The sequence below is a fragment of the Amblyomma maculatum genome, chromosome 11 (genome assembly GCF_055883805.1).
Source record: "Amblyomma maculatum isolate TAMU_Amacu chromosome 11, ASM5588380v1, whole genome shotgun sequence".
Lineage (NCBI taxonomy): Eukaryota > Metazoa > Arthropoda > Arachnida > Ixodida > Ixodidae > Amblyomma > Amblyomma maculatum.
The window spans coordinates 139,059,043-139,074,691 of NC_139354.1; the positions used below are offsets into that span (position 1 = coordinate 139,059,043).

General features: G+C 42.2%; 1 long non-coding RNA gene across 1 annotated transcript; it reads left to right on the forward strand.

Annotated features, from left to right (window-relative positions):
- The first annotated feature begins 243 nt into the window (after positions 1-243).
- Positions 244-14,842, forward strand: LOC146175066 (uncharacterized). Its single transcript, XR_014702202.1, has 3 exons — positions 244-299; positions 11,712-11,845; positions 14,771-14,842. It is a non-coding gene; the product is annotated as an uncharacterized LOC146175066 (long non-coding RNA).
- Positions 14,843-15,649: the final 807 nt, after the last annotated feature.

Genomic DNA, 15,649 nt, shown 5'->3' on the forward strand with positions numbered 1-15,649 from the left:
ATTTATTGCCTGCCAAAGTGCAAAAAATAACCCAGACTGTATTTTAAATTTAGTGACTTTAGTTCATTTCTCTTATGCAAGATTCATTTCTAAAAATATTTATCATAATAAATTATTATGTCCTATTTGCTTGCTAAGATGTTTTGAGATAAACTTTATTTTGGAGTCAATGACGTTTCGAAAAGAGCAAATGACAATGTGTGTAGGATGAAAGCAAATTACAATTTTGTTGCATAATACAGGTTACAGGACGCACCAGAGAGCCGTGTCAAGTGACGCCGACAAGCTATCTTCTTCTGGTAAGAATAAATCACTATATTTTGCTATCGGGTCATTAACCAAATCAGTACGTTTCGTCGCATTAAAAAAGGAAACATTTCGCGCATTTCATTTACTTTCATATTTCATTTCCTATGCAGCATGTGCAGCATGAACTATATTTCCCAGAAACAATCTAGTTCCTAAGGAACTTTACGAATTTCTTAAAATATTTATGCATTTTTTCACGCAGGAAGTCAGCTCGCCTTTTAGTGAATATTCACAGGCCTTCTATACTAATGCAGTGTTAAAGATGCGTGTGGGAAATGCTGATGGAAGGAGAAACTACCACGCTACCAACTGGTAGAATATGTCACATTCACGCGCTAAAGCTGCTGAGAGTGGAATAAAATGTCCTCAATCAACTGGCAACATTAATTTTTACGCATCGGTAATTACGCATTCCCACTGCCGAAATTGGACGCTCTTCTGGAGATGCTTTAAAAAGACTCTTCGCCTGGGGTTTGATGGAGGCGAAACGAAGAGGCGTCCGTGTGCTGTGCGGTATCAGCGCTCGTTAAAGATCCCGAGAAGATCTAAATTACTCCTTAGCCTTCCAGTACAGCAACCCTTTCTCTCTTTCCACTTTCACTCCCACTTTATTTCGTTCCCTTAAGGCGTGGCCCAGGTGTCCACAAAACAAGTGTGACAGATACTACGCAATTCCTTTCCTGTGAACCAATTTTTTACTATTATTATTAATATTATTTTTGTTTCTTTTTCGAAGATGGCGCCCAGTAAGGACGCTTGTGCGCTGTGCTCTCGCCCGTTTTTTGGCAAGCAGCAGTTTTTACGATGTGCCGACTGTGCGAAACGTGTTCACACAAAGTGCGTCACTTGGGCGGATGACGAGCTGCAACTACTGAAGTCCGGCTCTCGGCCATTCGTGTGCAATTTGTGTGCGTCTTCGTCGTCTGACGGTGTTAGGCTAAGCGACAGTGGTGCTCCGGCCGCTACGTTCCTTTCTCCCGTCGACCCGCTCCGGCCCAGACACCCGACCGGTTTTCCCCCCTTCAACCGCGACCGGCGAACATGGCGATGAGTTTGCCTCGCTAAGGGCTCTCCTCCTCGACGCGCTTGAGGGAATCTCTTTTCTAAACGATGAGGTTGCCCAGCTACGAGATGAGAACGAGCGCCTTCGGGGAGAGAACTCGCGGATTTTCGTACAACAAGCCGAGGTCATTGCCTCTCTACGTGCCAATGTTCGCGGAGCTTGTGCCAATGCCAGGAGCTTGTGCGGTGAGCTGCTTCGCAGTGTGAGCGTCCTCTCGTCGAGCGTCCTCTCGTTGTCTCCGTGGGCAATCCCACCCGTTAGGAGCAGCCGTCTGTGGACTACTCCGCCGCTCTTCATCGAGGGATGACTCCCGGCGATATTACCTGTTCATCTTCTGCCTCTGCTCCTCCCCGTGCGGGTAACTCACCCAGTGCGATGAAGAAGCACCGAAGTCGAGCCATTACTGGCGCATCGAGCTCATCTGTCCTGAACGTTGCCATTTACCAAAAGAAGCGTCCGAAGACTATTTTCGCCTCTAAACTCAGTCCCGATACAACATCAGTAGATCTTACCAACCATCTAAAGTCAGTGAATATTACCCCCATTTCCTACCGGCAGCTGAAAACAAGGTACGACTCCTACTCGTCCTTCCATATTGAAGTTGATGAAGAATCCTACAGTAAGCTTGTTGAGCCTTCGATGTGGCCGATGGGTTGCATATACAAGGACTTTCTTGGGAAGCTTTACGACGATATGCTTCATCCCTCACAACTGACGCAAAATTGCAGTGGTCCCTAATTTGGACATCTATTATCAAAACGCCCGAGGTCTTCGGATTAAGGGATCTGAATTTTTTTTCTAGCGTCTTGTCCTGTTGCTATACCGCTGTTGTGGTTACCGAAACCTGGCTGTCAAGTGATATTCTTTCCAATGATCTCTTTCCAAATAATTACTCTGTTTTTCGTAGCGACCGCCCTGAAACAGGTCCCAAATCAAGAGGAGGTGGAGTGCTCATTGCTATTGACAGTTTTGTGAAGTGTGTTCGACGTTCCGATCTGGAAACTTGAAGAATGTGTGTGGCTTGAGCGCACTTTAAATCGACATGGAAAACTTTTACTTGCAGCTTTCTACATTCCTCCGAATCTTCCTTCTCCAGCCTATGATGATGTTCTACTCTCAATCGAACATGTTATAACCCGTCATAGCAAACACAAACTTCTTATTTTAGGCTACTTTAATACTCCTGGTATCAACTGAAACTCGTTTATTTCTTCTCACAACAATCATTACATATTAAGTAAGTGTAACGCTCTACTTGATTTTATAGCCTTTAGCTCTTTGCAGCAACACAATTTAATTGAAAACTGCTGTGGTAATATTCTCGATATCTGTCTATCGAATTTAGAAAGTGTTCGAGTCTCGAGTTTCGTCATACCGCTTACTCGCTGTGACAAATTTCACCCTCCACTTCTTGTGGCTACTTCTGTCTCTGCCTCACCCTGTACTAATTCAGATTGGGCGGTGAATTCGCCCAGTTTCGCGTATGCACGTGGTGATCATGTCGATCTTTTCAATTTCTTCTCTTCCGTCGACTGGTCCCTTTTAAATGACATTAATGATTCAGATGGACAAGTCAGTCGCTTTACAGAAATAGTACTTGATGGTATGCGTCGGTACATACCTTTGCATACTCCTACGCGTAGGAAGGTCCCTTCCTGGTTTTCAAGGGAATTAATAACGGCGTTAAAACTCAAGGAACGGGCCCATCGTGAAGCGAAACGCTCTGAGTTTCACAATTGGGCAGATGAGTTTCGCCTTGCGCGCTCTCTTTGCAAATGCTTATACAAGTGGGACTACGACTCCTATCTTGAGTCTTTAGAGAGGAGTGCCTCAAATCGTCCTAGTCAGTTCTGGCGTTATGTTCGCAAGCGTTCCATTAAATCAGATCTAAGTATCACCTTAGTTGACTCTCAGGGTTCGGAAATTCGGGATGTTGCCGACAGTTTTGCCCAACATTTTTCCTCCGTTTACAAACATTCACATTGTGATTCCGTTTGCCTCCCATCTGGTGTAACTATCTAATTTCATACTCTTTGACTAGGAGTTGATAACTGCGAGTCTTAAGCGTCTCAGACCATCTTTGTCTCCTGGACCTGATGGCATTCCAGCCGCCATAATAAAAGCTTTCAGTTATATCTTTGTACCAGTACTGACTATCATATTTAATAACTGCTTAAAAAATGCTGATTTTCCTCACGTGTGGAAAATGGCGCGCGTGTTTCCTGTCTTCAAGTCTGGAAATAAATCTGATGTTTCCAATTATTGTCCGATTTCTCTTCTACGAGCAACCTCTAAGCTTTTCGAATTAGCTTTGCACAACGTACTTTCCTTCCATCTCAAACATATCATAGTACTGAATCAACATGGCTTCAAGTCGGGTCGCTCTACTTCTACCAACCTAGTCACGTTTATGACGTATGCCTCTGCAGCAGTCCTTCAGAGGCGTCAGGTTGACAGTGTGTACTGTGATATGCGCAAAGCTTTCGACGATGTTACTCACTACTTCTTGAAAAACTTCTACTCTCTGGCGTTGAAGTCTCACTCGTAGCCCTCCTACGCAACTATCTCCTTGATCGCTTCTGCTTTGTCAGTGTCAATGGACAGACTTCTTTCGTTTACCCTGCAACGAGTGGAGTTCCTCAAGGTTCAGTACTAGGCCTGCTTCTCTTCTCCGTTTTTATTAACGATGTTTCCTCGGCGATCAAGAACTCCTCGTTTCTTCTTTATGCTTGTTGTTGCATTTGGACATATCTGCTTTTTCTGATTGGTGTGCGAAGAATCGACTTACCCTCAATTCTTCCAAAACTAGAGTTGTATCCTTTACTCGTAAAACATATAGCTTTCTCTACCATTATTCTGTGAATTCTGTGCTGTTGGACAGGGTTGATGAAATTAATGACCTTGGTGTACTTTTTGACCGCACCCTCAGCTTCTCCTCTCACACTAAACGCATTGCTCAGCGGGCTATGCGCACACTCGGATTCGTTTGCAGACTTTCGAGAGAGTTCCATACTCCACTTCCGTTCCTAAAACTGTACCTGTCCATATGCCTCCCGGTCTTGGAGTATGCGTCGGTTGTTTGGAATGGCACTTGCAAATCGAACTTGGACAAGGTTGACAGAGTACAAAAAAAATTTTTACGGATATTTCATTATCGCTTTCCTTTCGCAACTTCCCCCTCTCGCTCCACCAGGAGCGCCCAACTGAATCTTCCTTGCCTTCACTGCCGTCGTATCAGACTTGATATCATATTTCTGTACAAACTCCTTCATGGCCACATTATGTGCCCTCAGCTCTTAGAGTACATCCTACTGCGCGTTCCGCGAAAGAGCATGAGGGAATTCAGACCATTTCAGGTTTCTCCTCTTCATTCCCACTCCCCTCTGGACAGGATGCAGTGGTTATTTAACTCTTTTTGTCCTCACCTTGACATCTTCCAAAACTCGCTCTGTTCATTTACATTGGATGTTCGTAGCGTTGTATTCTAAATAGTACTTTATCACATATAACTCCCACTTTCTAGCCTTAAATTGTATTTACTTCACTTTTTGCTTTTTCTCCTGTTCAATGCTGTCTGTATCTTGAACTACTTTTTATCCGTTTCTTGCTTATATTTCAACTTTAAACTTTATATTCGAATCTTACTGTCCCTTGTTCAATTTTACTTCTTTATTGTATTATTCTGTATTTCTAGCCTGTGTTTTAAGTACCATGCACTTGTTGCGCCTGGAATGGTTGTTTATTTTATGTATATTTCTATATTACTATAATCAATGTCAGTCATCTGTTTTTTTTTTCTTTTCTACCTACCGTTCTTTTTTTTTCCTGGTGTGCTAAAAAATTCTCTCACTGTGTATATAAGTGATGATACTCATTGTTTGCTTAATTTCCGTGATACTTTTCGTCTCAGTTCCATTTCATGTATTATTTATTTCTTTTTTTTTGTGTTCTCTCTGTGTGTGTAAACATGTTTGTGCTTTTTCATTTTTTTTTTTGTGCTGCAGCACAAAGACCACATGGTTGTTCCTGCGCACATTAAATAAAGATTGATTGATTGATTGATTGATTGATTATTATTATTATTATTATTATTTTATAATATTATTATTATTGTTATTATTATTATTATTATTATTATTAATATTATTATTATTATTATTAATGCAGTCATGAAAAAGAGACGTTTTTCACGTTTTTCACCCTTCAAAAAGTTCATTCGCCCATCAAAATGAATATCCTTTGATTACTGTCTCCTATGGGTTTTAGCAATCCTTATAGAATAGGCGTTCAGAAAGCACTACAACAGATTCAGAGCAGAAATGCGAAAGCCTGAGCGTTGCTGCTGGACTCGGTAAATCGCGCGTCCTTTGCAGAACACAACCAGCATTCTGTTGAACGTAATAGTTCACTGGCTGCTATAATTAGTTTACAGGAAAGGAAAGACGCACTATCTGTCACTCGCAAAATCTTAATGGCACATCGCGCGAACAAATTAGCCAACGCGAGATTTTCACACATTACGCACTTATGATCACTATCATGCATTTTTTGGCTCATTAAGAGAGAAACATATTTAATTATTTATTACCTCAAAGGCCCCAGGTATGGGGCATTACATGAGGGATGGGAATGAGACTTAAACAACAATGGTCTTGATAGCGTTCTTAAAATGGATGGCGTTGATATGATGCACGGCGTCCTGTGGTAAATCATTCCAGTCCCGGGATGAAGTGACGAACAAAGATCGAGAATGAGCGGTATTCTTGCGGAGGGGGCGTAGACGGTCTTATGGTGATTAATACGGCTTGATAGGCGATAAGCAGGTGATATGACTGATTCTCCTAAAGATGAATGATAAAACATATGAAAGAGGTACAATCAAGAAATTTTCCGTCGGGTTTCAAGGCTAGGTAAATTGGCTCTAGATTTTAAAGCAGACACACTAGTGCAGTATGAATAATCAGAATGAATGAAACGGAGAGCACGATTTTGTATTTTTTCTAAGGTTAAAGAAAGGTTAGACTGGTGAGGATCCCATACTGATGAAGCATATTCTAGTTTAGGAGGAACAAAAATTATGTATGCTAATGATTTGATGGTTGGGGTGGCAAAACGTATAATGCGCCGTATGAAACCAAGGGTACGATTAGCCTCGTTAGCGATGTTCATGACATGAGATGACCATGTTAGGCTCTGCGTTACAGTAATACCCAAGTACTTACAGGAAGAGACGGATGACACTTCAGAACAAAAAAGAGCGCATTTAGAAGGAGTATGCATCCGCCGACGATGGAACGAAATCAAACATGTTTTTGAAATATTAAGAGACATTAGCCAACGTTTGGACCAAGCTTTGATTTGGTTAAGATTTGTTGAAGAATGCCAACGTCAGTACTGTTAGTGATTGGGCGGTAAATTACACAATCGTCAGCAAATAAGCGGATAGTAGAGGAAAATCTATTCCCGGTGAACGTAGCATCGCATACCTTGGACATCGTCATAGTCGTATGACTATTTTGACCTCTTACTTATTTTACTTTTACATCTTTGACTGTGTAAAATTAACTAATCATTCCATTAAAATACCTATTTTTCAGTAGCATCATTACATAATCCTATATCGATAACAACCATGTATTTGATTGTAACCCGTTTGAGAACGAGCGACGCAACGGCTGGGGACACATTCTGTACACTGATGCGGCTCATATGGCCTAAACGGCTTTCGGCCTGATGCCATGTTTCTCACGGGTATTAACACTTCACTAAAAGCCCACTGCAGAGTGAAAGAAACAGGACGCAAATTAATAATGCCCCTAACGCCTATGGCCATAACGAAAATGTTCCGAGAACATTGCATATTCTGCAGTAGAGAAATGCAAAAGCCTGAGTTTTGCTGTTGCGCACAGTACACCGCGGGCGCGTTGTTGAACGCATCAAATTTCAACGGCTTTCAATTATTGGTTCATCATCATAATTATCATCATCATCCTGAATATACCCACTACAGGGCGAAGGCCTCTCCCATATTTCTCCACTTAACCCGGTTCTGTGCTAGCTGCATCCCCTTGACCCCTGCGAACTTCTTAATCTCATCCGCCCACTTAACTTTCTGCCGCCCCCTGCTACACTTTCCTTCCCTTGGAATCCAGTTTGTTACCCTCAGCGACCATCGGTTATCCTCTCTTCGCACTACATGTCCTGCCCATGTCCATTTCTTCTTAATTTCTACTAGAATGTCGGTAACTTGAGTTATTTCTCTGACCCACTCTGCAAGCTTTCTATCTCTTAATGTTACCCCTATCATTTTTCGTTCCATAGCCCTCTGGGTTGTCCTCAACTTAAGTAGAACTATCTTGGTTAGCCTCCACGTTTCAGCCCCATAGGTGACTACAGGCAAGATGCAACTGTTGTATACTTTCCTCTTGAGCGATACCGGTAAGCTGCTAGTCATAATCTGCGAGTGCTTGCCAAATGCGCTCCATCCCAATCTTATTTTTCTTGTTATTTCCTTTTCATTGTCCGGATCTGCGGTTACTACCGGTCCTAAGTAAACATATTCGCCTACTACTTCCAGTATTTCGCTACCTAATGTAAACTGCTGTTCCTTCCCGAGGCTGTTGAACATTACCTTAGTTTTCTGCTTATTGATTTTCAAGCCTACCTTTCTGCTTTTCTTGTCTAGGTCATCAATCACTTTTGCAGTTCATCCCCCGAGTTGCTTAGCAAGGCAATGTCATTAGCAAATCGCAGATTACTGAGGTATTCTCCATCTACCCTTATCCCTAACTGCTCCCATTCAAAGTCTCTGAATACTTCCTCGAAACAAGCTGTGAATAGTACTGGGGAGATTGTGCCCCTTGCCTAACACCTTTCTTTATGGGAATTTTGTTACTTTCTTTATGCAGAACAATGTTGCTGTACAGCCACTATATATATGTTCCAGCACTTTCAAGTACGGCTCGTCTACCCCCTGATTTCGCAATGCCTGCATCACCGCCGAGGTTTCAATTGAGTCAAATGCTTCTTCGTAATCAATGAATGCTATGTATAAGGGCTGGTTATATTCCGAGCATTATTCTATCACCTGATTGATGGTATGGATATTATTGATAGTAGAGTACCGTTCCCGAAACCCTGCTTGATCCTTTGCTTGATTGCAGTCTAAGGTTGTCCTGATTCTATTAGCGATTACATTAGTAAATACCTTATACGTAACAGACAGTAACCTGATTGGTCTGTAATTTTTAAGGTCCTTAGAGTCCCCTTTCTTGTGAATGAGGATAATGTTTGCATTCTTTCATGGTTCCGGTACCGTCGATGACACCAGGCACTGCGTATACAGGGTGGCCAGATTTTTTAGCACGATATCCCCCGTGTCCTTCAGAAAATCTGTAGTTATCTGATCCTCTCCAGTTGATTTCCCCCTTTTCATAGTTTCTAGTGCTTTCTTGACCTCGTCCTTCGTCACTGGTTGAACGTCTGACTGTTTTTCCCTACCGCCAATCTCATTACGGTTCCGACTACTTTCGCTACTGTAGAGATCTGTATAAAACTCCTCGGCTACTTTAACTATCTTTTCCATATTAGTGATGACGTTGCCCGCCTTGTCCCTTATCGCATACATCTGGTTTTTACCTATGCCCAATTTTTTCTTTACCGCTTTAAGGCTTCCCCCTTCTTTACAGAATGCTCAATTTTCTCCATCTTATACTTCCTTATATCGGCCCCCTTGCACTTATTGATTAGCTTTGATATCTCGGCCAATTCGATCTGGTCTGTTGGATTGGAAGCTCTTATACTCTGGCGTTTCTTAATCAAATCTTTCGTCTCCTTAGACAGCTTGCCGGTATCCTCTCTTACTATTCTACCACCTACTTCTATTGAGCACTCAGGAATGATATCTCTGAAATTATTGTTCCCTGTCTCTAGGGTAATGTCGCCATCCTCAGTTACAGCTGAATGCCTATTCTGCAGCGAGTTCCTGAACTCTTCTGCCCTCCCCCTCACCGCTAATTCGTTGATGGGTTTCTTTCTTACTAATCTGTTGCGTTCCTTCTTCAGATTTAGGCTAATTCGGCACCTCACCATCCTGTGGTCACTGCATCGCACTTTCCCGATTACCTCTACATCTTGCATAATGGCGGGGGTTGAACACATTATGAAGTAGGTTTCATTTTTAGTCTCTCCGTTAGGACTCTTCCATGTCCATTTCCATTATTGGTTTACGGGAAGGGAAAGGTGCAGTATCTCTCACTCGAGGAATTTCGCCGACTAATCTCACCGACGCGAGATTTTAACCATGAGACTTGAAAGCCTTCGCAATAAAATTGTGACAAATGGCAAAAACACAAACCACCATTTTCCCATGCTTGCGCAAAGATATCAGCATGGTTCTTCGGAGGTAGTAACCGAACTGAATTATAAAAAAAGTAAGGCTCTGTAGATCACACAGACATGGATACCTCATCCCGTCGTAAGGTTGGTTGGTTGGTTCATAGGAAGGGAAAGGCGCAGTATCTGTCACACTTCCTTTGTGGACACCTGAACCGCGCCGTAAGGGAAGGGATGAGGGTGGGAGTGAAAGTGGATAGAGAGAAAGGGGGGCCATAGTGGAGGGCTACGGAGTAATTTCGACCACCTGGGGATCTTTAACGTGCGCTGACATCGCACAGCACACGGACGCCACTTCATTTCGCCTCCATCGAAACGCAGCCGCCGAGGCCGGGATTCGATCCCGGGAACTCCGGCACAGTAGTCGGGCGTCTTACCACTGCACCACCCCGGCGGGGCCCGTCGTAAGGAAACGGGGGAAAGTGCGAGTGTTAGTAGAGCGAGAGAAAGCGGTCATGCAGTGAAGGGCTACTTACTATTTTCAATGAGTTTGTTTCGATGTAAGCAAAACGAATAGGTGTCCGTGTGCTGTGCGATGTCAGTGCACGTTAAATATCTCCAGGTGGTCAAATTTCTCTGGAGCCCTTAACAGCTGCTCCTGTTTCTCTCATTTCGCTTTCACCTCCACCTTCCTCGATCCTGTTAAAGATCCCCAGGTGGTCGAAATTGCTCCATAGACCTCCACTACGGCTCCTCTTTCTCTCTTTCCACTTTCACTCCCACCTTCCTCCCTTCCCTTACGGCGCGGTTGAGATGTCCACAGAAAACAAGTGAAACAGTTACCGCGCCTTTCCCTTCCTATACATCAATCAGTTTTTCTCTTATAGAGTGGTTAAGATGTCCAAAGAACTAGCGTGACAGATACGTTGCGTGCGTATACTTCGTGATACGCCACGAGAGTAGGCGAATTTGATATCAATTACTGACAAAATCTTAATTAAGTTATAAAGGAATGAGTTTTTGACTGAATGCTGATACTGCGAATTTACTTGCATGTAAGGCACACCATACACCTTAATTTGAAGCATTTTTTGCTATCTCCACTTTTGATTGAAGGAATTGAGTGGACTGAAAAGCTTTATAAACTGAGTGGTACTCTTGAAACATGTAACACCGCTTTTGGCTAACTTTAATAATAAAAAAATGCCTGCCCAAAGGAGAGAGCGGCAATAAAAAATGGGAGCTGGGAGCTTTGTACAACGAATTCTTGCTGTCCTCAGTATACGTCTTGATTTTGGCCCCTATTAACCAGTAATAATGTCTCTTGATGTCGATGACGGCAGGGAGTCATGTGACCACCTTTTTAGCACTTCATATGGGAACTTAAGACAGCGACGAAGCACTTCCATTTGCAGTTAATCAATGCTGTGACTATTTCACAATGGTTCACTTCCTCATCGTACAAGATTATTTCGTCGAGAAGCATTTGTGGTATGGCAATAGGTCCCCGCAACATCCTCACAAAACTCTCAAGAGGATAAACGCTGTTGTTGTTGCAGCGGTTATTTTATTTATATACTAAAAGAAGGGAAAGATGTTTTCCAGCACCGGTATGGGCTATCTGTATACATGTAATGAAAGTTATCCTGATATATTCGTTCTTTAGTGTGGGTATGTATATGCATGTGCGTCACGAGGCGCGGAAATCAGTTACAAAATCAGTTAACCCGCAGAAACCACCAGTTGATAGACGTACGCCATCTTTACGTATTTCTACGAAACCTAAATTTTTAAAATAATGGAGACAAGTTAGACGCTTAGGCAAGTTGGTTAGACATTATCAATGGACCACACGAGTCGAGGACGCGAGGAAACACCCCGCTGTGTCTGCGTCTCTTCTCGTCCTCGCCTTATGGGCTGCACTGATAATTTATAATAAAATAATGAATTGCGACTCAGTTTGCATTTGAAGCTTTTATTGAACTTTTATGTCCTCTCTTTACAGGAACTGAAGCCAACAGAACCAAAAAACTTGATAAATTCATTGTTGAAGTATGTTTTGTCACCGACGAAGAATATACAAAGACATTTAAGACAATCACCGACCTTATAGAATACCTCGCCACCATGTTGAATGCTGTGGGCATTTTTTATTCTATTATACACCTCTTGTGTAGTATTCTAGTGTCGAAGAATAGTAGCGGTGTGCACGATATTAGAAAAAAGACCACAGAATAGGCATATACGATCTGCATTTCAAGAATAGCTACATGCGTTGCCCAAATGGAGAATAATTATCTTCATCCTAGTTACACTTACTTCGTTTCCATCATAATTGCAAAAGTCAACATCCTATATTGTAGAACTCAACTACGCATGCAAGTATTTTTAAATTCGAGTTACTTGTGGCACTTTCAGTGCAATGGTTTTGTATAACTTTTTGGCAATAGCTGAGCCAGTTACATGTTGAACGAACTGCACAAGACACCACGCAAAAACACATTTGTTTACTCTGGTCAACGCATAAAATCAGAGTGAGAGGCAAGCCCTTTTAAGCTTGCTGCTTGGACTGCATTTCCTTTGCATTGTGTGGGCATCAGCGGTGTCAACGTACAGCATTACTCAAGTTTCGCAGCTGCACTAGGATGAAATCAACGCGCTTTACTTAACGCGTAACTTTGCACGGCAGCACCTTCAATCACTGTGGGTCTCTGCAATATGTGCCCATGAAACATTTGATACAATTACTGCGAGAAACCTGCACTACAAGCATATGCTTTGTACGAAAATCTTAGCAATACTAAATTAATATGCAAATCGTGCACGTGCGGATGACACTGTATCGAAAATGTTTCTTAGTCGCCATTAAGCTCAACATATAAGAATCGTAACGCTTATGCCTCTCTATCTCATGTTCAAGTTCTCGAAGGGAAGATAAGGGCTGCTATGTGATATTACGCGGGTTAAGAAGCAAACAAGTTTTTTTTAGCCTTCTTTTAAACCCTTTAACGTCGTAGTCAAACTCAACTCATAGAGCAAATAAATATAGTCACCAGGCAAAGGATATCAGACTCAATAAAATATTACGCAGAGAACATGGAGAACTGCTCGGAAGAAAGACATAGCCTTAAGAAAGACATAGCCTTAACAAGACCGATCGCAAATAGGCATAGACTGAAAATAATTGTGAGCGCTTAGAGACAAAAACGAGAGACATCACAAATGTCGTGAAGTTGATAATTATAGCCCAGGACATCCATACATAGAGTAGAGTAGTCCCAGTAATATGGAAGCTGTAGATAAAGGAATTAGACTTCGCGTATGTAATAAAAGAGAAATTAAAAAAAAAAGCTTTACAAACACTGTTACTATTAACCACGCGTTTATATACAGTGCTCAATGGCCTGGATTAGTTATTAGTACAGGAAACAATCTACAGAAGATGTAGCGTGATTTATAAAAGCTGGATAATGAATGTTGCTTTTTTATGGCGCTTAACATCGCAAGTAAGGTCTGGCTATGAGGGACAGCGAGAGTGCTTTTGTAAATATGGACAAAATGCAGTTCTTTCACTTCCAGAGAAATTACTTTGCTCACGGATTTGTCCTAGCTCCCCTACATGAGAAAACAACCGCCGGCACCACAGTCCGATCTGGATCCCCAAACTCCGTTGTCAGGTCCTTCCACTCTGAGTGATCAAGGAGCGGTTCTGATTACGTTGCCTAGGCAAAATAGAATGTGATCTAAAAAAAGGCCAAACATAAAAAGGTATGTTCGGGCTAAGATAGAAACAGCGGTTTAGGACCTGTAACGATGTCCAGGGAGCGAGAAATAAGTATTCATAGAATAGACAGTGAGAGCATACTGACAGCATGATTGAAATAAATAACTAGCACAATTGGAACTCGGAGAGCACATATTGCAGACAATATGTTATTATGAAGACCAGTTTGCATGTATAGCCCCAGAGAAAATTGTGTAACAGCTACATGTCCTGGTTACTTATTAATCGCGTAGAAACAGTGTGGCTAGGTTTCAGTCTAAGCACTGAACCTCTCGATCAGCAAATAAAGGAAAAACGATTGGTAAAACATCAAAGAGACCATGAAATATTAGTAAAGGGGATAATGTAACGCAAGTAATCCCTAGCGGTGATCTGCGTGTGTACGGGACTCAGGCTTGAGACATTTGCTCAACGTGTATAATTAACATAATTCTTAAACGTTCTCCTGGCGGCCGATAACAATCGGTTTATGCGAGGCATCCCCGCGCGTGAACCTCTGCGATGGCGTCACAGGGCATTTACTTGGCGCTCCTATTCATTGCATACTCTCACGTGACTGGGCGTTGTGGGGCGCAGTCGAGACTTGATCCCTACCTTTTTGTTGAGTTACAGGTAGAGAGGAGAAGCATCACATTTAATCGGCTACAAAGCTAGCGCAAAGTGTTTTGCGTGGCGGAGAGCACTGATAGGATACCTAATTCTCGTGTGCGTGTTTTTTTTTTCTTTTTAGTTTAAGTAAATAGACTTTTCGGGACCCTCTTAAATATACTAAGTGTGCAGAGTGGGCCAGAGTAAAGGAACTAGTTAACTATGTTAAAATCAAAACATAAAAAAATGATCATGCGAAGAGACTTTAGTGCGACTCTAAGGTACTTGATGGTCTCTAAGAGTAACTGCACTCAATTCCAAGAGAAAAACAAATAAGCAGACCGAGAAAGAAAGGGGAGAGGACGAAAATAGAAACTGTTCCACTAACGGCGCCGCTGCTGACTCAAAACAGGAACCCTTTGGGTCTATGGAAGAGATCTCCTTTCGGCAATTGGCATACGTAGGCTGATGAAATCGGCAACGTCAATTGTTACGCAGAATTTCTAGTTTATCAGTAAGCAGAAGATCGACCCTGGCATATTTACACTAGGACAATTGCGCTAAACTCTTATTATAAACCATTCAACGCTTCATGTCATCATTTTATCTCTAAGAATAATTACTACGAAAAGAAATCAAACGTGGAAATTATATTGGCAGATGCTAACCAGTATTTTTTATATTGTGTAAAGGTAGCCCTCAGATACGTTGACATGGAAGAGCCGAAGATAGGCTTCCAACTTAACCACATCTTCACCAATATGGTAAGTGTTTCTTCTCAACTGTAAAACTAATAAGTATTTGCTGCATTCAATACTCGCATTTAGCACTTGTTTATATGTCCAGGTATGAAGCTGTTATCGGATGGAACCAGAGCCTATGTAACCCCCTAAATGACGCACCTTCGTACCTTTCATTTGAGTGGTGGTTTCTAGGAATATTCCCTATTCCCCACGTGTTTGAACGTTACGGCATTTCCTGGTTAAGTAAGTCACTATTATATTGCCGACACATACAGGCCCAGAGGAAGGCTCATCTGCCATTACCGTGGCTTACGGATTCGCTTTGCCTTTGGCGCTTCTTTGCGGTGAGACTAGCCTGCGAGGAGGCTGACCAATAAAATTCCATTGAACAAAATGAAAAGAAATATAAAGTGTTGCTTTGGTGTTTCGGTCTAAACAAAAGTGGCATCAACGAACCTAAATGCGCACGGGGCTAGGGCGCTAGCAAAAAGCTGGCTTTTTTTTAACCTTGGTGTATTTTTTATAATGACTGAAATTCTCAATGTATTGGTAACCAAGAAGCACTCCTCCTGGTTCTGTCGGCTTTAGAGCCATGATATATCGGAACATTCTGTAGAAAATGAGAAACCTACAAAGATATCTAACTGCTCTGCAGCATCGACAATTGCAAGCATGATACTACTACAATGGCCGGAGAGCAATCTCCAGATACCAAGCCTTTACAGGCTAAAATACTGCTTCTGGAAAATCTGATTTTCTAGGCACCACATATCGCTTACTTATTTTATTGCCGTGCTAAAGACTGCCTTAACGCGTAAACTATTGAAC